The following is a 26,435-nucleotide window of genomic DNA, read 5'->3' as shown; positions in this document are numbered from 1 at the left end:
ACTCACTCTTGAATGATACGGGCCTTGAAGTAGTTGAACTACGACCCTTGAGCACCGTATAGGTTGAATAGTGTTGGGATGTGTAAGCTCCTATACCTAAAGACTCTTTCACACATCCTATGATGATTTCGGGAGATGTTTGTTATGCTACAGAGTTTTGCGTGCATGTATATGTATTATGAAATATATATGGATCGGGTCGGACGTACCTAGGCACATTTTGCTATGTAAGGATCGGGTCGTACATTCCACGACAGATTATGCATTATACGGATTGGGATGTCATACCTCGGCACAGTTTGCTATGTAAGGATCGGGTCGTACGTTCCACGACAGCTTATGTATTATACGGATCGGGCCGTCGTACCTCGGCATTATTATGCATTATACGGATTGGGCCGTTGTACCTCGGCATTATTATGCATTATATATATAGATTGGGCCATCGTACCTCGGTATTATCATATGACATATGGATCGGGCCGTCGTTCCTTGGCATGTGCTTGCTATATATATGGATAAGGTTATGTGTTCCACAGTTCTAATAATATGCATATGCCTATCATGATAGACGATGTGTTTGTAACACCGAGTCCTCGAGCGGGACGGATACAGTATGTGATAGTGGTATACATGACTTTATTTTGTGAGGTGCAGGTACAATACCCTATTAAATGCTATACTAGGTTTCCTGCATCCTTGGTTTAGTTGTTATCTCAGTTATGTTGTGCTTCTATACTCAGTACATATATCGTACTGACTCCCCTTTCTTCGGGGGGCTGCGTTTCATGCCCGCAGGTACAATACAGATTTTAGGAATCCACCAGCTTAGGATTCCACTCAGCAAGTTTAGAAGAAGCTCCATTGATTCAGAGCCAAGTTTTAGTACCAAACCACCGATGTATATATTTGGTTACACAAGGGTACGGCGGGGCCCTGTCCCGCCATATGTTGTCGTTCCTATTCTCAGAGGTCTGTAGACATGTATGTGTGGGTTGTTCATGAGTTTATTTCAGCTGTGCCTATACGGTACATTGTAAATGTTTTTACGTTATGGCAGTCTTGTCGGCTTGCATTCTCTTTTATGATACGATATGAATGAAAGAGGCCACGCGTACACGAAAAAGTTACACGAAAAAGTTTTAACTCATTGGGGTTTTTGTGAGTAGTATCGCTTTGCTCATAGTTCAATTTGACTACAGTTGACAAATATGTATACGGGGGTCTAGGTCGGACCCCAGTCGCAGCCTACGGTATTGGGTCGTGACAGTGTATCACCTACTTGTCACCTGCTTGCTTTATTTTTGTGGGTTCATAATCTCGTCTTACTTTAAGAGCTTATGTATTCCTTGCTACGTAAGCTCAATACATACTCCAATAGTTTAAGTACGTAAAACATCCAAGTTGATAGATTACACAAGTAAGTCGAGTCCTACGACTCATTACTTGTCCTTCAACTCATTTTAAATCCTTATAGACCTATTTCCAACCTTCACTCTTAAGGGGCGTCACGTCCTCCCTTTCTTAGAGTTATTTAATTATGTTATAGATAATCTGGGTCATGGGACAACTTTTAAGAAGCTTAAGAAGCTGTTCCAAAGCACAAAGGTACGGGGTATAACATCCTTCCCCCCTTAGAACATTCGTCCTCAAATTTTAACTAGCCTCATAAGGTCTTACGAGTGCTTCAAGATTTCTCTGTATTGGTTGTCATCCAAAGGCCTCTTATTAACCCATATAGTCAATTTGAGAGGGTAGATTACCCGTAGGCATAGAGAATAGGTGATATTTCTTTTCCCTTTCTTCTTTCCAGTTCTCTTACCACACATCATATTGTACCCTTTACACGAATATGTGTAGGAGCTTAAAGTGGCTCAGAAGAAACCTTAGCATTTCTATACTATTTTGTACGTAAAACTATATCATTTCTTACTTACTTCATCTTATGTTAGGGCTCCACTATAGCTTTTGTCCTTAGTACTGATTGTACCTTAAAGGTTTTGCTTCAAACCATATTATACCTTCCCTTATTGTATTCAAAAATAGTAGTTACATGGCTACTACTGACTTCATTTATTGAGTAATCATCTGGTTTTACTCTTGGCATATCACCATTAGTAAGTTGCATCAGTTGTTTTGCAAAGCTACATCCCCTATCTTAAAGGGTCTTATCATCTTTCACGGTGGAGTCACATATACACAATACTTCTTTATACCAACAATGCCATGCAAGGCCAACGTATACATACATCCATAGCATCTCATATCACAGCCGCATAGGGCTTTCCAAGGGGTTACCCATCCTAGTACTACTCTTGCCCAAGCACGCTTAACTTCGGAGTTCTGATGGGATCCGGTGCATTAGTGCTGGTATGATCGCATCCATCCCTTGTTGGGTCTCGTTTGAAGTTTAAGCGTTCCTATTTACATATGATAGCGTCAGTTGATTTTCTTTTATGCTTATATTTCTCTTATCTACTTCCCCCTTTTAGGGTGTATCTATGTCATTATATGTTTATTTGTAACTTTCCAAATGCATAGGAGTCCTTTCTAACCTATTTAGTATACTGCGTTATTTTCATATCTACCTTTACATCCCCTATACTTTGGGTTACCCATGTACGAAACCTTAATACCATCATGAGGTGCTTAAAACCCTCAATTTACAGTACCAACTCTAGTCTTGAACATTGGGACTCGAGTAATATCCTTAATGTAGCAATGTATTCAAATCCACATTCCATTCATCCCAATCAGTAATTAGCTTGTGCTCATAATTGGTTCAAATTCTCCACTCGGGAGCACTTATACTTTGATAATCCGTGTTTCAAGCTTCGTCTTAATACTAGCTTTATTCCACAGGATACCACTTGACCTTTTATTATGAACATTCCCTATAAATCTATGTAAGTCTTTCTTATTCATTCACTATTTGCCTTTCTGTCTTGCACTTAACTTATTCTGCTTTACACATTTCACTGTACCGGTACGCACTCACAGTCTAGTTTGTCACACTTGCTTTCGCTTCTCTTACTTACCCTCAAGTTTTCTCCTATTTCACTATAGAGGAGATTTCTCGCCCTTTCCTTTTTTGTTACGTATATATCACAATATCAATTCAGTCGGTACCTTAATATATCATTCTATCCAGATATATCAGTCTTTCTTAAATCATCTTCTTAGGGTCACAAGTCTTTTCCAACTTCGGTTTACCATATCAATATCGACCTCCCAGTTTCTATTGCCATTAATTCAGCAATTAACTTATTTCTCGAGGTCAGCCATACTTGTAGTTTATCTAAATTTCATCATTATTGTGGACAAGACCTCTACAGACATACTACAGTCCTGTATCTCATTCTCTTTCTATTTCTTGGAAATTTTGGGCAGAGTTTCCTCTGTATTTCTTACTATCTCAAACTTGCACACAGAAAATATCAATAGTTCCTCACAGGGCCAGCACCCATAAATATACATATATACGTATCATATCACATCATATTATAGCCTTACAGGGCGCCCAATATCAACAATAGTATAAAATGAGGGACTTACCTCACATGTCTAACTCGAACTGCGCCTGTTAGACCCTCCGTCCATATTTCCTTTCACTTTTCAACTTTACCTACTTTTTCCTTTCAATTTCCGACTTTACATATCAATCGTATTTCCATACCTTACTTGGCACATATCTTTCGTGCCTTGGCTTACCTGCGTGCTTTGTAACTTCCCATATCATCAGTCATTTCATTCTATTGATGTCATCTTTCATCTGAAATTATAGGTTAGCATAACGAGTTTCATTTCCTATGACTTGGATTTATCGCACGACCTTAGATATGAAAAAAAAGGAAACATCCTAAATGTCCTATAGCCTCCTATTTATATATGTGGCACGCAAGACATTGATAATCAAGACTCTACTAGATACGGTCTGTAGACACTCTAAGGACGAACTGCTCTTATACCACTTCTGTCATGACCCAACCCTGTGGGCCATGACTAGGGTCCAACCTGGGCCCCCGTATACTTATCTAGCGGGTGTACCAATCAATATAAGAACTATACATAAGAACCCCAGTGGGTCATAGCATTTTCATGCTGTAACCTCTTTCATTTATATCTTATCATGAAAGGGCGTGTAAGCCGACAAGGCTACCATAGTATCTTAATATTTACAATACATCATCTAGACATAACTGAATAGAACTTACACCTATAACCCACACATATGTCTACAGACCTTTAAGAATATTAATAGTAACATATGGTAGGACAGGGCCCTCACCGTACCCCTAAATAAACAAATATATACATAGGAGGTTTGGTACTACAACTCGGCTCCGAATCAATGGAGCTTCTTCCAAATTGGCTGAGTGGAATCCTAAGTTGGCGGACTCCCAACATTTGTATCTGTGCCTGCGGGCATGAAACGCAGCCCCCCGAAGAAAAGGGGGTCAGTATGACATATGTACTGAGTAGATAAGCATAACGTAACTGAGATAACAACTGACATAGGCATGCAGGAAATAAAGTATAGCATTTAATAGGGTACTGTACCTGCACCTTATAAAGTAAGGTCATGTATATCATTATCACGTACCGTATCCGGCCCTCTTGGGGACCCGATGTTACAAAGGCATCAGTTTATCATTATGGGCATATTCATACTATTATCACTATGGGACATATAGCCCAATCTATATAGATGAGATAGGTTAGTGCCGAGGAACGTCTGGCCCGATCCCTACACATATAATATATTAGTGCTGAGGAGCGTTCGGCCCGATCCATATATATAATAGGTTAGTGCCGAGGAACGTACGGCCCGATCCTTATACATATAACACATTTGTGTCGAGGAATGTACAGCCTGATCCCTATACATATAACACGTTAGTATCGAGGAACATACAGCCCGATCCTTATATATATAACATGTTAGTGCCGAAGAACGTACGTCCTGATCCCTATACATATAACACGTTAGTGTCGAGGAACGTACAACCCAATCCCTATACATATAACATATTAGTGCCAAGGAACGTACGAACCGATCCCTATACATATAGTAATGCATATACGTGCACACAAAACCTGGTAACATAACAACCATCTCCCGAATATCATCATAAGATGTGTCAAAGAGTCTCTAGATATAAGAGTTTACACATCTAATCATTACTTAGCTAATAGAAGGGTCGATGAATAGAAGTTTCACCACTTTAAGAATCCTAACTTCAAGAAGTGAGTACAAGTCGTGATTTATATGCAAAACCTATAAATGGTATCACCTCTAACTCATACCATATATCGCTTCACTTACATCCTACTATTTTAAAAGAAGGAAGGGATAGGTTTCATGTGTACTACTTTTTGTCAGGTAGAAGACTTACAAGTCCATAACTCAACTATCGTAGGAGTTCTAATATCGAGAAATGAATAAGATTGACGAACCATACTCAGGGTTCTATGAATGGAATTATTCTCACATTATATACACAATCCACTTCGGACTGAGATATGCCAACAGAAAAGAAAGATAGACTTTACGTACTCCTCACTTCCTAACGTATGGAAAGCTTGAGAGGTCCTAGTTCAATTACTGTAAGAGTGCTTTCATTAAGAAGTAAATAAGGGTCGTGAATTACGCTTGGAATTTATGAGTAGATTTATCCTCAAGCTCATATCATTCACTACTTAACTTGAAAACATGCCAAAGAAGAGAAAGAATAGGCTTTACATACATTACCTTTTATCATATAAAAAAACCTTAAAAAGGAAATAGCTTGACTATTACAAGAGTTCCACCATCATGAAGTGGATTAAAATTATGAACTGTACTCGGAACTTTACGAATGGAATAACTCCCAATTTCACATACATAACACTTACATCTACGACATGCCAAAAGAGAAGAAAGGATAGCTTCACATACCTCCTATCGATTGCTTTGAACCTAGCTTGTCTCGTCGTCCTCTGAACCTATTTAACACGAAGCTAATACTAGTATTAATAATCTTTGACTTTCCAGCTTTTAATTCTATCACCAACTATCCATACGAACCAATTCCTTATTTGGCTTCCTCGACTAGTCTCGACTAGTCTATTAGTTACTTAAGAGGTTAACAAAATTCGGGCAGCATCTCCTTTATAACATGCCCTATCCAAATTTCCAATTACATCCCTAATCACTACATCCAACCAACAACAACACCCTGCAACATATATGCAAGCAATTCACATCAACAGTACACAATACAAACTCCAAATGACTCGCTCGAAATTACGATATCCAAAATAGGGTTTCTAGTCTCTATTTCGTAAAATATTTAACCGTACGAAGTGAAGGGTCATGTGGATGCAACCAGAAGCACCTACATTTATTTTAGAACACTTTTAGGCCCTTCAACACATCACCACACCACCTACCACTGCAGCACCACAAGTGCAACACCTTACCCGTCAATTTAACTATAACGACTCCAATTTAAATTATTCCTAACATCAAGCATATTTATGCAATTTTCATATTTACAGTCACCTACACGATGTGTAATACACTTAATAACAACATCATAAACTCCAAATTAAAAGGAAAGACCTTACCTTACATTAAACTTATCAAACTCGCCAAAACTATCAAAATGTGAATTCTGGATAGCCTACTATCTTATATTGTCGCTTAGTTTCGAAGGTGTAATTGAGGGAAACAAGATTTGTGTCCTCAAGGAAAGTTACATAAGTGAGTCTTAAGGTCGCATACAATTTCAAATCACCCCTACCGTAATTTTTTACAAAAAGATATGCCCAAAATACACACAGCAATCCGTGTAGGATTTCCAAAATAAAATTTGGGCAGCACCTCCCCCATAGTTCATCACCCTTTTTCGAGTAGAGACAATCAAAAGTGGGTTTTAGAGGCTAAATTAAAGTTATATCCCTATGCAATATCTTTCCAAAACATCTTGAATCACTTGAAATGAATTCTGATACAAGGAGTTATACTCGTTTTACTAACAGCAGTATCATTCAAAAACGGGTTTGTTGACAAGAACAAAAACCTCCTCTTTGCCCTAACAATAAATTTTATGTTGTTAAACACCATCATATCACCATAGGATACCTTAAATAATTAATTTATGGAAATAATTTGGGGAACTTACCTTGGAAGAACCCTAGACGTAGCTCCCTTATTCTTGCTCTCTAGTTTTTCTCTCAACTTTTTCTAAGGCTAAGATGCTGAAAATAATGTTGATCAGCAATAGACATGTATATATATGTGTCCTTAAAAGGGGACACATGACATCCCCCAAGGGTGACATGTGGCATCCCTGTAGGGTTCCACCTCATGCCATGCAACCAATCATACACTGCCATGTGGCAGCTTAAGGTCCACCCTAAGTAGGTGGGTCACCCTAAGTAGGTGGGTCACCTACTTAGCCCAAGTAGCTGTGTCACCTACTTGTCACCTGCTTGCTTTATTTTTGTGGGTTTGTAATCTCATCTTACTTTAAGAGCCTATGTATTCCTTGCTACGTAAGCTCAACACGTACTCTAATAGCTTAAGTACGTAAAACATCCAAGTTGATAGCTTACGCAAGTAAGTCGAGTCCTACGACTCATTACTTGGCCTCCAACTCGTTTCAAATCCTTATAGACCTATTTCCAACCTTCACTCTTAAGAGGCATCATGTCCTCCCTTTCTTAGAGTTATTTAATCATGTTATAGATAATCTGGGTCATGGGAAAACTTTCAAGAAGTGTAAGAAGACATTCCAAAGCACAAAGGTACGGGGTATAACTATGTTGCTACTATTATTCCCTTGGGTAAAAAACCTTTGGGTAACAAGCATAGAATTTTTACTATCTAACATTACCCTACTACTATATGGGGCATAAGACAATCTCCTAACACACCCAAATAGAAAACATAGGAGAAATGAAGTAACAACTATCAACTATGAAATAAGTGTCATGTCCTTGACCTATGAGGATTCACCAACAGTAAGTTAATAGCAAGAACTAGCCACGAGCGGGAGAAGGACTAGCGTGATCGCCAGATACTACATTATGATACAATATAGGTAAAAGTATGCCTTAGTACATGAAATATACTAAGTATGTGAGAGCATGCATGAACAATAAATATAAGACATAATCAATATGAATCATGGAATGAAAGACCAATATCTTCAGAATATAAATAAAGTAATGAAAACAGTGAAACATTTATCTCATTAGTCAATGGATAAAAACTCATAGCTTTTATAAGAACTCATAACTCAAATAAAACTAGTATGGGATAGGGCCTTGAATTGACATATAAGACTATGCGAGCTAGTACATGAAATCTGATGACTTTCGCATCGAGACGGCGAAGGCTACCTTGCCAGGGCATACTCTATAAGCAACTCATATAACTTTGTTATATGGATCTTCAAGCTTCGCCATATTGGAATATGTAAACCTACGAGGGAAACATAATTTGGGACTTTAGGTTGCTACTATTATTCCCTTGGGTAACAAACCTTTGGTTACCAGACCGAACCCCACTTAAAAGTCCTTTTGGTGCTTATTCAATATCCCAATGAAACTTTCATGAAAGCATAGTCATTAAAATCATTAAGAAAGATAAAAATAAATGTCAATCCATCTCTAGAAGATAACATAAGAATAGCTCATCTATCAACATCATAGAAAAATTATAGGTTTAGCTCATCTATGATATAACTCATGTAATATGGGTGTAGGCCATCTATCATTACATATCTTTTACTCAAAATATATATTTAGGGACTTAGCTTGCCCTATCATTAACATTCTTGAAATATCATAGAATCATCATACATAAATTTCTTTACGTGAAACATCTGTAAACTGATTCATAAATCTTTCATTAAAATAACTTGAAAATCATAATCATATCTCATAAATTATACTTGAAACTAGTATATAACTTAGTTCATTAAAATGCAACTTGAAATTAAGAAATATGATGTGAATTATCATAATTAGGCTAATAGTCTTGATACATGACATAATCATGAAGACCGAATGAAGATCATGAAATTATGGCTTTTAATTGAAGAAATCATAAGAGAATTTGAGAAGAAATCTTTGGTATTCAATGGGTGAAAGGCAACCATGTGTCACTCCCCGAGAGGGTACCATTGGTGTGGCCGCCACTCGAACACCATTTCTAGTCCCCAAGAGAATTACTTGGTCCAATCACATATCCAAACACTCAACGAAAAGCTTAATATAACTCGAAAGATAGATAATTCAAGTAGACACTCAAGACATCATGAATAATAAATGATATGCTTTAAAATGCTCAAACTTGATGTAATAAATGTCATATACTCAATAATGAAATTAAGTTTTAAAAACATACTATGAAAGAAATCCATCTAACTTAATTCTGACTCTGTCCATGAAGCCTCTAACTCAAAACTAGAAAGGTGCCAAGACAAGTCCAAGGCTACCTCAACTGTCTATCAAAAGAAGAATGAATGAAAGAAATATAAATGAAGTCGTCCAGATGCAAGGAGGCCTCACCAAAATCTAAACAGGGTTTTAGTCTTCAACGATGAGCCTAGTGAAGATATCTATCACCAGTATCTGCATCATAAAATGATGCAGGATAAATGGCATCAGTACATAAAATGTATGAGTATTTAAAATAGCTGGAAAGGAACATAATCAATAATACTCAATCCCATATAACTCAACTCAATGGACTCACTCTGAAATGACTCAAATCATTAAGGTATGAAGTAAAATAATACAATAGTTTAAATGATTTGCAATAAGGTATGCAACTCAATATATAAATATATAATATTTTACTCTTGGGGAATTTCTCTAACCGATAACCACCACTTATGAGCTAGTGATGATAGAATGCTTAAAATTGTCGTTGCCAAAACCGTCCAATACCTAGCTAAGGTAAGGGACGCTCAACCTCATGAATCCAATATAAAAGTCTTCTTTTGGGACAAAAAGGCTTGGCCTCTATCCTACGTTTTTTTTTTTTTTTTTTTTTTTTTTTTCACAGTCAGGGGTTAAGCAACACCCCCAAGCCTTAACATAAATAATCAAAAATAAAAATACAAGGAGGGGGACATAAACCTTACCTCCGATCCTATGGTGGTTCATAAGTCGGCTAACCTATTAAGGTCGGCTAACTCATCCCCGATACAAAAAAAGAGACTAACTATAACTAGAAAGCATTAAACCTGTGAGAGGACTCCTCCCGGTACAATTCAACTATGAAAGCATAAATGAGGGAGACTCTCCCCTTCCATGAGAAAAAAGAAAAGTAACCTACACTAGTCCTATTCCAACTATGCTACGTACCAGACATAGCTACATTGAAGAAGAACAAGTATACGATACTTCTATTTCGCATGGGATGGGAAAATTCTTTTCATCTTTGCTCATTTTAGTCTTGTCGTACCAAGTAAATCCAGGCTACGTAGTTTATGGGGTTAGAGTGGTCTCTACTCTTATCCTATATCGGTGCTCAATACTACTCCCAAAATACTCTATTATGCTCATATACATTAAGTGAGAAAATTACTCAATTTACTCATTTAGCTTCTTTTGGACTTTAGCTAAAAAATCAACTCATCTCAACTTAAAGAATGCATTTAAAATAAAATTTAGAATTTAACTTCTCAACTCAATCTCAAAATAGACATTTTAGTGAAATATTGCTCAACTCGCTTATACTTTGAATGCTCATGCTCAAGATACTACTCAAGAGATTTCTCAAACTCTTTCTCAATTAAAGATGACACTTGTCATTGTTTAAACTCAAAATAATGCATAAAATATTTAATGCAAAAAATGTTCACAACTCATTCTTTAAATTCCATCAATACATAAAGTACAATGAAATCACACTTAGGATTCATGTGAATGCAAACACAAATCCACACTCTCAACAACACCCAACTCAAAAAACTCATCAAGGAATATCATAATACATATACAATAGCACAATGAAATTTAGATACGAACTCAATAGGAATGATAAATAATTCAAGAACTCAATCCATGGAACTTCAAAACTCATCTCACTCAAGAAACTGAAGATGTAGGGTACGTGGATGAACTCAATCCACATTATTGATAGCCTTACATACCTAGAATTACTCAGAACAATCAATAATTAGAAAGTGGGAATGGATGCTTGAACCCTAGTTTCTTTCTCCTCTCTAGTCCTTGCTCTCAAATAAACTAATTGCTAATAAGAGGGTATGCATATAGGGTACTAATAAGGGACTCAAAATAGTCCCAAAATGTCAATTTTTTATTATGGAAAGGGTGGTAAAATACCAAACTACCTTTCACTAAAAATTGAGTCTGGCCGTCTACGGGTCATTCTATGACTCATATAAACTTCTACGGGTCGTAGAAATCCACTCATAGACTTGGACTATAATTAATATACTATAATATGAATTGATTATATGAATCATTGAAAGTGTTATGGGTCATAGACCCTTATCGTCCTGGCAACTTCTCAGACCCTGCATTCTCTAAGTCTTTGAAATTTTCCTACGAGTCTTTCTTGTTACTCATAGACTTCTTGATGAGTTGTCGACTCCACTCGTAGAAATGACTTCGAATTTTTGAGTTTTGGCAAAGTGTCAAGGGTCTCTAAGAGTCATTTCTATGACTCATGATCCTTTCTACAATTTTTCCTGTTGACTCATAGACAAAGTACTGAGGCTTATATTTTTTAGAAATTAGACCTTGACCCCACGACTCATTCTTACAATTTGTCAACTTCTCTATAAGTCGTCAATAGACTTGTAGAATCACTTCTATACTTGGATAGTTTTCAAACCTCAATGCCAACACTACGAGTTCCTCCTACGATCCAAAGTAGCTCCTATGACTCATAGATTGACTCGTACAAATAGGCACACCTCACTTTTTCTCAATCTTTATTATGGTCCTTAAAATTAATCTAGGCTAGAATAACATGAGGTGTTACACCATGGATGAAATCCTACATACCTTGAATTTTTGAGCCCTAAATTAAAGAGAATGGAAGATTTACCTTGAAGAAATCCTTTGAATTGCTTGAGGGAGAAGAAGACTTTTGAGAGAAAACTTAGGAGAGAAGTTTTTGTGATTTTGGGAATTATGGTGAAAATGAGAGGGTTAGGGGAATTTAGGTTAGTTAATAAGTAAGAATCCAGTCTCAAAAACCATTCACATTTATTAATCAAATATGGGGATATGACCAAAATACCCCAATTTAAAACTAGAACAGGGCACCTAGACGGTTTCTCACCACGGCCTGTGAAGGCTAATACGGGTCATAGTAAGGGTCGTGGTGATGGACTTTAAATTCAGGAGGCAGTTTTTTAAAAAGGGTTTCACCACTAGACCTACCATGGTCCGTGAAGGGCAATACGAACCATGGTGGTGCGGACGTGGTCCTAGACTTGGAAAGAATACTGCGGGTCTCTGGGAGGGGAAACCATAGAAGGCACCACAACTTGTGGTGCTCACCATGCCCCTTGTTTCCTATCTTGGACTTTTGCATGTAAAGTTTCATTTTTTGAACTTCCACCACGGTAGCACACGATGAACCGTGGTCAGGAATACGGCCCATAATGGCCTTCGTGGTCATTACCTGGTGCTGAAAAGTGTATTCTTTTGGAAATTAATCTTTTAAATCCTATTTTCTCCCTTCTCAACTTCTGAAATCTTATAATCTAAGTCAACATACTTAATTACAATACAACAGTCCAAAGATGGTCCTTTTGTGGGACCCATACCAAAACTATTAGTATGACGGTGTGACACTCATTCCAATATTTAATGTACCAGTGTGATACTTATTCCAAATGTACCAATGTGATACTCGATCCAATTGTACTAATATGGTGCCCGATCTAAATATACTGATGTGGTACTCGATCAACATAAAGTCACACATCACAAATCATAACATAATATATAGAAATACACTTTCGAACAACCAAGTAATACATTCATTGCATGCATATTGGTCTTAGATTATCATTCCATCTTATGTTCTTTCCTCTTCCCTAATCATATATATGCATGCTATACTAGTGAAGTAGTTAACAAGAACATATAACATAAACGGGAAAAAAACCTAATCATCACCTACCTTAAAACAAGCCCTTTGAACTTTAAAGAGCTGTAGCTTTCTCTTTTTCCAAAGCTTTAGCTCGTTCTTGGTCTAAAAAAAATTAAGAACACAAGTAATCAATGAGCAATGATCTAATTTACCCAAGCTATAAAAAAATCCTAACTCTTGGCTAATTTCATGATCTTATCACCCAACTAGAGCTTCTTCCACTATAAATTCCAGTTCAAGGATCCTCTCTTAAGATAATCACCATGAATTCTATTGTGTAAGAATCAAAATACAAATTAAGGGAGTGATTAACTTACTTGTATCTCAAGAATCAATGAAAAAATGAATGAAGTAGCCCTAGGTTACCCTTTTTCTCTCCAAAAATGAAGTTACATCAAAATTAATATTTTTGGGACTTTTACCCAAAATAACCTGCATTTTACCCACCATAACAGGTCCATCCCACCATAGTTGTCCTTGTTTTAGTGGGATTAATTCTGCCACATCAGGTTTTATGGAGATAGAAACTCGTATTGTTTGTCCCAAACCTTCATTTCACAACACAACCTCCAACATTGACGTTCTAAAACAATCCTTTAATGCCAAAATCAATTTCAAGAGTTTTACTTGCCCGAATTCGATTTTGTAAAGTCGTACCGACTCATTAATATATTTTCTATCAACTCAAATAATCAACACCCAGAAATCAACCTGAATCCATTATCAGATTTTCTAAGACCTTACCTGACTCAGATTTTGTCCAAATCTTGCCTCAAAATTTCTAAGTTACTACACAAAAGTTTTCTAGCCTAATTTTCTTTTCAGTTGGCTTATCCATAAGGAAAGGAATAGGTCGTTACATAATTATTACTTCATCTAACTCATTTTCATCCAAACCAGTTTAATTTTAGCCATTTAAAATATAGGTGGATTGAATTACTATTTATGTTGATTCGTTCACCCCGTTCAAATTATATCCAACACACTCATTTGGAATCGCTAGTGGTTGTACTTGGACCTTGTTTTTATTAGTGGTATTAGCAATATTTTCATCTATTCTTTTTCTTTAATTTTAATTATCACCTGTATTTTTTTGTACTACAGTTATCACATTACTTTGTTGGAATTACTGTTCTTTCCTTTATATGATATGTGTTGCTCTCATTTCATGTTATTCCATTGTTGTTACTATTCTCATTTTGAAACTCCTTGGAAATACTTTATTTTAAGTTGAGGGTCTATCGAGATAGCCTCTCCATCTCTACAAGGTAGAGTTAAAATCTGTGAATACTTTACCGTATCAGAACCTAGTTATAAAATTACATTAATATATAAAATATAGTGATATATAAAAAGATAATCAATTTAGAAATTGGAATAATACATAAAATGACGTAAAATTTAAACCATTTAATCCTTCTATGAAATTTACCTTCTAATCCATGTAGAAGCTTTTCTATAAAGACAAGTATAAGTCTCATTATTCAAATTAACATTGAAATTGTAAGCAGCAAGGAATATTATAGGATAAATAGAATCCTTTATTTTTAATGAAAGATATCAGGTTGAGTTTTCAATATGAAAAATATATTAAAAGGTGTTTTCCATTAAACAGGTCAAGAAGGATGACAATCAAGAGGAACTTTCATAAATGACTATAATTTGGGCCTAATTAGAAATTCATAATTATAGTTTGAGTATTTATCATTTATAATGAGAGGAGAGAGACGATCGATATTAGGAGAGAAGTCCAAGATGCGAGTGAGATTTGAGAGACAGGAGACAAAAGCTAGATACATGTTATATTCAATGAATACAAGTTGTATCAACAAATACAGTATGATATGGCATATTACACAAAATACAGAGAGAGAAGGGTGAGAGAAACGGAGAGAAGGGAGCAAGAGAGGGAGTGAAGGAAGCGAGAGTGTAAGAGAGTGTCACGACCCAAGCTAGGCTCTAGGTGTGACATGGCAATTAGAATTCTTAAGAAAACCCAAACCAAGACTCTTAGCATACATCATATTCATAACGTACAATAAAACTTAATAAAAAAATAAGCGAAAGAATAATCTCAAACATGAAAGTCTAGAAATGAAATGAAAGCTTAAGTCATATGTCCAAATGGAATACATAAACTCTATGTCTAAACATATTCCTATCATACTAACATAGGTGGGGGCATAGAACAAGTCACTAACTCCTCAAACAACAACAGAATGCTTCAAAATGACAACATAGTCTAGAAATAGCGAGAAAATACAAGCTCCATTGGTAGTCCTTGAAGCGTGAGGACCTATCAAATAAAGTGAACGAGTATGCGTTAGTACTTTGAATGTACTAAGTATGTGAGCAATGCAATACATGACATAAAAAAATGATGTATGATCAAGGCTAGAACATATAATAAGTAGACCATTTACACGTAATAGTGAATCATGATTAACGCTAATATTATTTTAAACCATAATGCAACCTTATGAAGAAAACTTGCACATGCATGGATAGTCATGAGTTATAATGAGGAATCATAAAAAAGCTTGCAAGTTCATAAGTAGTAGTAAGGATCTTAAATCTTATTGAGAGACATAAAACCATGGGTAAGAGAACATACTTTACTTTGTGAGAGACATACTAGCCAAAGTAAGAAATACCTTAAACACTGAGAGAGGGACCTTGTACCTTTGTGAGAGAGACCGTTAACAGACATAAACTATGTGAGCTATAACATAGAGTCCTGATGCTTACCCATACATTGGAGGAAAAGGGAAGACTACTTTCCAAGGTAGACTCCTATATGCCTATGTCGATCCACTAAGCTACATGAAGGATCGAGCCTCAACTACAGGTGACCCTTAAGGAATCAAGCATCTACTATGGGCAATCCTTTATCCTACGGTGGCATATAATTATGGGATAATAGGATCTTACTACGGGTATATTACCTCAACTAACGGAGAGAGTGCATATTCCAAGGTCCACTCGGTTCTACATAAGCTCTCAACAAAATAGACAAATCATAAGTCATAAAGTCAACAACATGTGAGAGGGGGCATATCTATTACCCGTCCACCATTCATAAAAACATAATCATAGAATATCTCCTTAATCTTGTCTCATGTAATGTGTGTAGGACTTTCATCATTACATATATTTATTCATAAAACATCTTTAGGACCTTAACTCGCCCTATCATTATCTTGCTTGATACATCATAGTATCACTATTTCATATACTTCTTTGCATAAAGCATCTTTAAACTCATTCCTAAACCTTTTCAAATATTTATAAAGCTTTCGTTGAATGTACATTGAAATTCATGATCATATCTTATACTTGACATTTGGGTAAAACATGTATACATGATCAATTGACTTGAAAATTATGATATTTTATTGAAAACATGCATGATCATATACTTTATATCAACTCATACATATTTCATTAAACTAATATCAATTAGAAATATAATTTCCATATCATGAACCCTAAAGATCCATGTAGGAAATTTATAGAAAACTTTTTCAATTCAATACCACAATCACCAACTTATGTTAAAATAGATCCATAACCATGAGTAGAATCATAATTCATGCAATTTAATAAGAATTAAACAATATCTATAATGAGATCATAAACCCTAGATATCATGTGAGAGGATTTATTGCAAAATCAATAAAAATCATGAAATATCTTAGAATTCATGAATTACTTGAGTAGAAAATCATGTAATAAAACTTAATTCCTAAAATGGGAAGAAAAATCATGGAACTCATAAAATCCCATACTTGAATTTACTAGAAAACTTGAGAAATTGATTGGGATTCATAGATAAAATGATCCATGAATCAACACCCACATATCTTGATTAAAGCTTGAAAATTGATGGAAGAATTGGAAACCCAAGTTGATCCTTCAATGGAGTCTTACAGGAGAAGAATAGAGTCTTGAGAGGATTCTCTATAGAGAGGATTTCTAGATACTTAAATATTTAGATTGATGATTATGAGGGGAAAACTAGTTAGTGGAATGATATATTCTTTCAAAACACCCAAAAATGACTTAGAATAGGATTAAATAGCTTTGGAAAGGAACAAAATAACCCTGGAACACATGTAGAAATTTGCTAAAAATAGTTGCAGCCATCCATCATGGAAGGAAATAAGACCCACACTGACCTTCAAGGTTCATAGTACCGTTCATGAACATGCGACTACCTGACAAGGCTTCACTAAAATGGGCATAACTTTTTACTTCAAACTTCAAATGTCATGACCTAAACTAAGGTCAAGCCGTGACATAGCAATCGAGATGCGAGTAATCTCAACCATGCCATCATAGCATACATTGTATACATAAGGTAAAGGAAACATTATAAAGATAAGAGGAAGTAAACTTCAAGGGAATGGGACTAAGGGATAGAATCAATCAGCCAATGTCTGAATGAACTACCTCATAATATCGTCTATACATGCCGCTAGTCTAGTCCTTGAAGGAGGCTTAGGACAAACTCCTAGCTCATCCAAAAATATAAGAAGTAAGTCATTGAAAAAATATGAAAAGAAAGTCATGTCCTCAATGATATAAGGACTCACCAACTTCTTGGTATCTAAAGCAACTCTAGCCACAAAGAGGATGGTCGTAAGTATCATCCGTCCTACATCATGAAACAATGTAGGAAAAATATGCATTAGTCCATGGAAGGCACTAAGTATGTGAGATATGCATTAACAAGTAAAGGAACATGAACAATATACCATAAGATGCATGACCAATCATTAATGAAAAAAGGAAGGCTTAAAAGCATTTGAAAATATATGAAAAATCTTGGTCAATGCATATCATAAAACTTTATCATAAACTCATAGCTTAACATTTAACTTGTGAGGGATAAGACTTTTAACCGATATCTTAAGACCATGTGAGCTATAACATGGAATTCGATAGAACCTTCATCAGGAAGGGGGAGGCTACATTGCCAGGGTATACTCCATCATGGTACTCAACTCAACTGTACTATATGTGGATCTACTAGCTAGGCCATGAAGTCAATCCTACACGGGCAATGTAATTTGGGACTTTAGGTTGCTACTAGGATTTTCTTGGATAACTAATTGTGTTACCATACCGAACCCCACCTAGAAGTCCTCTTGGTTCTTATTCAATATCCCAACAAAATTTATTAAAATATATTCATAAATATTTTAGGGAATAATATTAACTACCTATTAATCCATCTTTATAAAACATATTAGGAGTAGCTCATTAACTTTAGAGATTCATAGAAATCCATAACTTCGGTGATAATTTTCCTTAGCACCATCTTTAAACATGATTATGTGAGAGTTGTACTTATCTCACCATAATAATTTGATTAGATTATAATTTATCATCATCATAACTTCATCATTAAATCATAAACCTCAACTTTAAATCATAGAATTTTCCTTGGTAATCATTAAATTCATAATCAACTTATGAAAATCATCTTTAACTTCATAATCATAACTTGAAAATAGATTTATGCATGGGCATTCATAATTCAACTTAAAATCATGTAATTCATATGAAAACATTCTTATGAAGATCATTTATAATCATCTAAAATGAAATTGAAATTGTCCAATGCAATTCATTAAAACTAGGGTTGATAAACCATTGAAAGTTGAAGGATACTTTGAGAAAATTTTGGGACTCCATGGGAAAAAGAAACCCATGAATCAATCCCCACATACCTTGATTGGAATTTCTCAAAATTAAAGAAGAAACCTTAGTGAAATCTAAAACCCTAACTTGAAGAGATTTTTCTCAAGTTAAGATTAGTAATCCCTCATTCTCTCAAACCCTAGTAATCATTATCTCAAAGAAGGGCATTTTAGTCACAAAAACGAAATGGGGTGGGACCCACCTCCGGACCTCGAAAAATTTCGTTCGAAAGATGGAATCGTAGATTCCGTCGATACGAACACAACGAAAGTTATCTCACTCTCAGATTCCATCTATAGCTCCTCAAATTTGCAAAAGACTGAAGTGATCACTGTTCATTGTTCGAGTGAGGAGCTGCTGCAAGCTGAAAAAATCATATCCTTGAGAAATCGGGGATTGCTAAAGATTATAAACAATATTGGAGATGATTCTTCATCCCATATGCCAAGCACAGTACAAAATTCACAAAAAAATTTAGTCCCAATTGAGAAAAAAGCAGAGGCGCATCAGCTCAGCATCGCCGCCAATGCGCCACCACTGCGCCTTCAATTTCCAGCCACCTCTGGCGATATTCTAGCCCTCGCACCACCTGGACTTTGTTCGCAAGGACAAGGCGCCCCGATAGGAACAAAAACCTCTGGCGAAATCAACTCCGGCGAACAAATTGTAGTCGACGCCGGAGCTACGGCAAGCCAAAACGCACAAGATGAATGCCAAAATGTTCCTCAAGCTATTTTCAATCTCCTCAGTCATGAGTGCCATCTCGAATCACTGCCACACTCTTCGAATTTATCCTTGAGCTCTGACAACAATGGAGTCGCCGGAGCTCCGGCCAGCCAATTCATCCAAGACCAATACCAAAAGGTGAGTAACAGTGTGGAGAAGGTTTCTAACTATAACACATGTCTCAAATCTATACAAACAAGTTCAAATTCAAAAAGTCGTCAAGACGACTTTGGTGGTGCCGGAGCTCCGGCGAACCAATTGGCAAGAGACCAATACCAAAAGACTCATCAAGGTGTTATGAAGCTTCCAAGCTATATAGAGTGCCTCGAATCACCATCACCAAGCTCAAATTCAAAAAGTCGTTAAGACTTGCATCTCCCTGAAGAACACTGTAACAGTGTTGTTCGAGCTGAAGCTGTGGCTGTTGTATTGGATCATTTTCAAAATGACCAACAAGGAAATAGAATGCTAATATTGGAAGGCATTGAAGAAAATGGTCATGCCCCAAAAGAAATTTCGAAGGGGAACTTCACTGATAAGCAATGGAACAGTGCTCTTGCTGTGGCTCATCCAGGTAAGTCTTCTAACTATTTCAACCAATATCTAGTAAAAAGTGCTGATCATATTAACAATGTTGTTCAAATGCATAGTGACACTGTCGAACCTCATGAACTTAGCTTACTTGATAATAATGTACAAAAAGGAAATTTAGCTAATGTTGCTATTGTTAAGCCTACTAATTTGCATCTAGCTCTGACCAAGAATAATGAGGAAATTCAGAATGCTACTCACAATAGTGATGCTGATCTTGTTGTTAAGCACAAGGAGCAGGGGAACATAATACTTGGTAATGTTGAAAAAAACAAACAACCTGACCAGTTGAACAGGGGGCTCAATGTGAAAACTCAACCTGTCCATAGACCTTATGTTCCTAATAGCAATCCTATGAAAGTGTCAAATAATTTTGATGCTATTAAATCTACTAACAAACCTGCTGCTCTGAATACTGGAAGCAACCTAGGTTCCAGAAACTCAAACCAACTTAGAGCTCCAAGTTTTAATATTCCAACTCCTAATAATCATGTGGTGCTTCCCAATACTAATTTACCTGCCAAACAAACCAAGCACCCCAATACTAATACTCCAACCCCTCCTAATCCTGTCATCCACCAAACTCTGGCTACTAAGTTGAGAGCCCAAGAAGCTATGAAAACAGACACTATTGATATTACACCTCCCAAAATTACCACAAAGCAAGGCTATCCAGCTGTAGTATTTACAGAAGAAGATTTCCTGGTGAAATTGGCTAGTGATTGTAAGTATACTCTAATAGGAAAATTCACAAATACTATGCCTAAGATGGAAACCATTAGAAAGGAATTCATCTTGCAAACAGAACTCAGAGGAGGAGTGAAACTTACCCATTTTAACTCTAGGCATCTGTACATAGACTTGGACAATGAGTATGATCACTCTACTGTTTGGTCCAAAGGAAGAATGTACATAAATGGCCAACTTATGAGACTCCAACTGTGGACCCCCACCTTCAAGCCTGAAGAAGAAACATCTCTAGTTCCTATATGGGCTATATTACCTGAATTACCTTAGCACTGTTATCGTCTTGCAGTGGTAACTCTATTACTATCCCCAATTGGAAAGGTGTTGTTCTTGGATTTGGCAACATACAAGAAAACAAGGGGTAGTATTGCAAAAGTCAAAGTACAAATTGACCTTACAAAACAAAGACCACAACATGTATGGATGGGGTATGGTGAGGATGAAAATAGAGCAGGAAGGTGGCAGTCTATCCAATATGAGGGGGTGCCAGATTACTGTCAACACTGCAAACATCAAGGTCACACCATTCATGTTTGTACTGTGAAAAGAAGGGATGAAGATAATAAGAAAAAGCAAGTTCAAGAAGAAGAAGCAAGAAACAAAGATAAATCCAGCAATGAAAAGAACAAGGAACAACAGAACAAGGAGCTAAAACACCAAGAAGACAAACAAAATAAGGAACAACAAAACACTAGCAAAGCTGAAGCTGAAAAAAGAGACCAAGAACATGCAGGTTGGCAAATTCAAAGGAGGAAAGGCAAAAAAGATGGACAACACAACCAACAACAACCACAACAGCATAAAACACAAGTATCCATGACAAAAGGGGAAAGTTCAGTACCATCCCAGCATATTATCAGCAGCAGCAAAGAAGGAAAATCTCAACAGCAGGCAGGTATGCTTAATAACTCTAACTTTAATACTTGTAATATCCAAACTTGTAATGTAGACTCTGGAGTCCAGAGCCTACTCCCCATTCCCCATACAATATTGGATCCCAGCCCCCATAATCCCATACAGCAGGTATTACATGTTAATGAAGAGAGCAGACCTGCAGACAAACAAAAAGAGCAAAATATTACTGCCAGGTGTGCACCAAATACTGGTTTGAATAATGTGGAAAGCAACAAAGCCAATGGAAAAATCCCAGGTATTGACTTAATGCTCCCACAACCCCATGGCTCCCCCAATTACTTTAATATCTTAAATAGTATTAATGTTGTGGCTGAAGAAGTCTGTGGAGGTCAGGTTGGAGGAATACAGGAGCAAATCACTAATCTGCAGGAAGGGGAAACCAAGGGGAGGGAAAATCTATTGGTTGACCATAGGAAAGACCCTAGAGCCCCTGCCACCACTATTCCAGCAGAGATAAGGTCCAATATGCCATTGCAACAAGATGATGTTCAACAGCTTTCAGAGGACAGTGATAAGGGAGGTGTTGAATTTCCAAAAAATAGTGAACAAAATACAGGTGCAGTGATTCAGCTACTGAACAATAAATATACTCTTTCTTTGAGTAAAAAGAAGAGGGAGGCACTGAAGAAAAAGATAGGAAAAAAAAGTAAAAAATCTCTGTCTGAAAAGACACAACACAGAGCAGGGATTTATGCTTCACCTCTTCAAATTCAATCCAGCTCTACTGAATTGTGTGTGCTTAATAAGAGAGCCATATCAGATGACTTGGAGGATGAATATAGACCTATTCAATCTGAAGATGAAGAGGACCTAGATCAAAGGGAACAAACTCATGATGAGGATGAGGAAACTAGTGCCTCTCCCATTAGAGCACTGGATGATATCACAGATTCTACAACTCAGGATGAAGTGTTGCAAGTCACTGAGAAGCAGGGTTTATCACCCAGGGGTCAGCAAGCAAAGAAGAAGAAGAAAAAATAGAAACAAGACATCTCCACCAGTTCAGATAATGCTACTTGTAAGAGTGGCATCAACACAAGGTCCAAATCCCTGAAACTTTGATGATGAATACAATATGCTGGAATGCAAGGAGTATTGATACTCAAGGTGCCTTGGATAGACTCCAAAAACTCAAGGATTATCACAATTTAACTATGTTGGCAATCCTGGAACCATTTGCTAATCAATCACATCTCAACCACTATAGAATTCAGCTGAGAATGGACAGTGCCATTCATAATCCCAATAACAAGATTTGGTTGTTTTGGACTAAGGATGTGGACTGCTCTATTGTAGACCAAGATGAACAACAGTGTACTTGTGAAATCAAACATGTGGCCAATCCTAATTCTCATATTATTACATTTGTTTATGCCAAGTGTAAGGATTACCTGAGAAGAACTCTTTGGGATAAAATGTTGCAGTATGCTGACACAGACAAGCCATGGTGCATTATGGGAGACTTTAATGTGATCACTGATGTTGATGAAAAACTAGGAGGACAACCATACAACATGAACAAAAGCTTAGAGTTCATAAGTGTAATTGAGGCATGTGGTCTCACTGATCTGGGATTCCATGGGCAGAAATTTACATGGTGCAACAACAGGGACATGGAAGTTAGAATTTGGAAGAGACTGGACAGGGCCATGGTGAATGATAGGTGGTTAGAGATGATGCCCATGACTACTGTGGCTCATCTTGCTTCAACAGGTTCAGATCACTCCCCCCTATTACTTAAATGTAAGGAGACTCACAGTAATCCTATCAAATACTTCAAGTTCCTCAACTGTTGGGTGGATAATGAGACTTTCCAGTACACTGTTAGAGTCTGTTGGGAAAGACCAGTAGAGGGTAATCCAATGAGAATATTCCACTTGAAACTTAAGAGGGTGTCTAACACCCTTAGTAGCTGGTCAAAGCAACAGTATGGGGACATATATGAAGCTGTCAAAGAGTTTGAAGAGAAGGTAAAACAAGCTGAAGTTGATCTCATCCAAGACAAGTCTGAGGATAACAAGATCAAGCTGAATCTTGTGAATGCTCAGTACATTAAATACTTAAAGACTGAACAATCCATCCTTAAACAAAAAACTAAGCTTCAGTGGTTTAAGGAGGGAGATGCCAATTCCAAGTACTTTCATGCTATTATTAGAGGAAGGAGAAGAAGATTATTCATCCATCAGATTACTGATGAACAGGATAATACTATTCAAGGTGATTAGAATATAGCTACTGCTGCATGTGACTACTTTGAGAAGATATTTACTGGTAAGGATGATGCTATCAATGAAGATATCCTCAGATGTATCCCCAAATCCATCACAGATAATCAAAACCAAGCTCTTAATGCTATGCCAACTAAAGAGGAGCTGAAAGAAGCTGTATTTTCCCTCAGTGATGTATCTGCTGCAGGTCCAGATGGTTTTAATGGCAAGTTCTTCCAAACTTGCTGGGATATCATCAGTGAAGACTTATTCAATTTGGTGAAATACTTTTTTTGTGGGCATTCTATTCCCAAGTTCATCTCACATGCTTGTTTGGTCCTACTCCCAAAAGTAGATCATCCTAATAAGTTATCAGATTTCAGGCCTATATCACTAAGTAACTTCACCAATAAAGTTATTTCAAAGATCCTATGTCTCAGACTTGCTCCTATTCTTCCTCAACTGATCTCTGAAAATCAGTCAGGTTTTGTTAAGGGAAGAAGTATAGCTGAAAACATAATGTTGGCACAGGAAATCACTCATAGCATTAAAAAACCAAAGCTGGGAGATAATGTTGTGATCAAATTAGACATGGCCAAAGCCTATGACAGGGTGTCCTGGTCATTTATATATCTAGTCATGAGAAGGTTTGGATTTGGAGAAGGATTTATTGACATGGTTTGGAGACTTATGGCTAATAACTGGTATTCAGTTATTGTGAATGGAGGTAGGCATGGTTTCTTCCACTCTACAAGAGGCCTCAAACAGGGAGATCCATTATCCCCAGCCCTATTTATTTTAGGTGCTGAGGTACTATCAAGAATGCTCAATAATCTTCATCAACACCATTTGTACAAAGGTTTCCACATGGAGAAGAAAGGTCCATTGATTAATCATTTGAGCTTTGCTGATGATATAATCATTTTCACTTCAACATGTAGTAACTCTCTCAAGCTGATCATGAAGACACTGGAAGTGTATGAATAGACTTCAGGCCAGCTTATTAACACACAAAAGAGTCAGTGCATGATCCCTCTGAATACTGATCCTGAGATCACTGAAAGGGTCACTTCTACCACTGGTTTCAAAACAACTCATGTCCCTATTACCTACTTGGGTTGCCCCTTATATATTGGAGGTCAAAGGATCATATACTTTACTAGTATGGTGTCCAAAGTAACATCCAGAATTAGAGGATGGCATACCAAAATTCTCAGTTATGGGGGGAGAGCTGCTCTTGTGAAGTATGTGTTGCAGTCCCTCCCAATTCATCTCTTATCTGCTGTGATTCCAACTTCCACTACACTCAAACAAATAAAGTCCCTAATAGCAGATTTTTTTTGGGGATGGGACAAAGAAAAAAGAAAATACCATTGGGCATCATGGGAGACCCTCAGCTACCCAACAGATGAAGGAGGTGTTGGCATGAAAAATCTGAAAGATGTCTGCCTAGCAATGCAATATAAACAATGGTGGATTTTTAGGTCTAAGAAGACTCTATGGGGGAGCTTTCTGAGGGCCAAGTATTGCCAAAGGGCAAATCCAGTAATCAAGAAATGGGACACTGGTCAATCAATTATGTGGAAACACATGATGACAAACAAAGCTGAGATTGAGCCTCATATACAGTGGCACCTTAACTCAGGCTCTTGCAGCTTTTGGTGGGATGATTGGTTAGGAATTGGCCCCCTAGCTTATCACAAAGACTGTCTACCTAGACTTAACAATACCACTGTCTCCAAGTTCCTGAAGAATGGAGAATGGGATGAAGAGAAGGTGAGGCAACATGCACCACAGCATCTGATACAGAAGATTCTTAGTTTTTCCTTCAAGTATCAACCTAACATCCTAGATACAGCTTACTGGAAGCTGACCTCAGATGGAAACTTCACTTGTGCTTCAGCTTGGAACAAGATCAGGCCAAAAAGGAACAAAACCATGACTGACACTTATGTATGGCATAAGAATATACCTTTTATGATATCCTTTCTAGTTTGGAGAACTCTCAGAAGCAAGTTGCCCACTAATGAAAGTATTGAGAAATTTGGTCATGCACCTGTTCAGTGCTCTTGTTGCTACAGGTCAGGTTAGGATAATATAGATCATATATTCATCTTAGGACACATGGCTAGACATATATGGAATTATTTCTCTGATTGTTGGGGTATACATCACAGCAATAGCCCCATGAGGAACACTCTGATGAAATGGTGGTTGGTTAAACCAAATAATGAAGTCCATAAACTATTAATGCAAGCTACCCCCATATTCATCTGTTGGAATCTATGGAAGAACAGATGTGCTAGCAACTATGGAGGAAAAAAGTCAAGCAGTACTAGAGTGAAGTTCTCAGTTATCAAAGAACTTTACATGCTGATCTTCACAGCTTTCCCTTACCTTAGCTGGCCAAG

General features: G+C 36.9%; 1 pseudogene; it reads right to left on the bottom strand.

Moving 5' to 3' along the window:
- Positions 1–2,263: 2,263 nt before the first annotated feature.
- Positions 2,264–2,384, bottom strand: LOC129893602 (5S ribosomal RNA; annotated as a pseudogene).
- Between the last annotated feature and the right edge of the window lie 24,051 nt (positions 2,385–26,435).

Source organism: Solanum dulcamara, chromosome 6, assembly GCF_947179165.1.
Source record: "Solanum dulcamara chromosome 6, daSolDulc1.2, whole genome shotgun sequence".
Classification (NCBI taxonomy): Eukaryota; Viridiplantae; Streptophyta; class Magnoliopsida; order Solanales; family Solanaceae; genus Solanum; species Solanum dulcamara.
Note: the sequence above shows the minus strand (reverse complement) of the source record. Positions and strands in the feature narration are given on the sequence as shown.